Genomic DNA, 817 nt, shown 5'->3' with positions numbered 1-817 from the left:
GGCAAAAATTTACTCGAGCCTACCTTTTAATCTGGTCTCGATTTATGCAATTACTTAATTAGCCCTCTTTGTGCCCCTAGTCATTGAAGATAAAATGGTAATTTAACTTCAATAAGTGAAAAGGCATTAAAAAAGTGTGGCTGCATTGGCATAGCCGGAAACCGAATCAACCCAAGACATGATGGATTGGGTGAAACCGTTAAAGTAAATTTACGTTTTAAGACGAATTTATTTTTTAAATTAATTAAAACCAATAGAATAATGTTTAAAATATATTTAAAATTTTTAAAAATTAATTTTTCCATACTCTAATAATAATAAATTACTTTATTAAAATTTACAATATATATAAAATAAAAAATATAAAAAAAACCACTAAAATAAAGATAATTATTTGTAAAATTCAATCGAAAATTTAAAAATAATTATTTATAAAATATAATTACACCATAATTATCTATATTTGATTTCAACTAAAAGTTGAAAATAAATTCAAAGCCATAATTTCACTGAGTCAATAATATTAAATCAAATTTTCTATTTGTTTAAGATTATATTTAATTCCTAGAAAATACTATGAAAAGAAAATAAAGAAAAAAGAAAAATTAAAAAAATTAAGATAAATAGATTTAAAGTTAATAAATTATTTTTTATGTATTACTTCAAATTTATTTAATTATTCGATAAAAATTAAATAATTTTTAAAATATAATTTTAATTATATTTAATTTTTTTTAGCATGAGAATTATTGAATAATAATTAAAAAAATAAAATAAAATTTAAATTGCAAACAGGGTAAAAAATAAATAAATAAAA

The sequence above is a fragment of the Vitis vinifera genome, chromosome 5 (assembly GCF_030704535.1).
Source record: "Vitis vinifera cultivar Pinot Noir 40024 chromosome 5, ASM3070453v1".
NCBI lineage: Eukaryota > Viridiplantae > Streptophyta > Magnoliopsida > Vitales > Vitaceae > Vitis > Vitis vinifera.
This window is presented reverse-complemented; position numbering follows the sequence as displayed.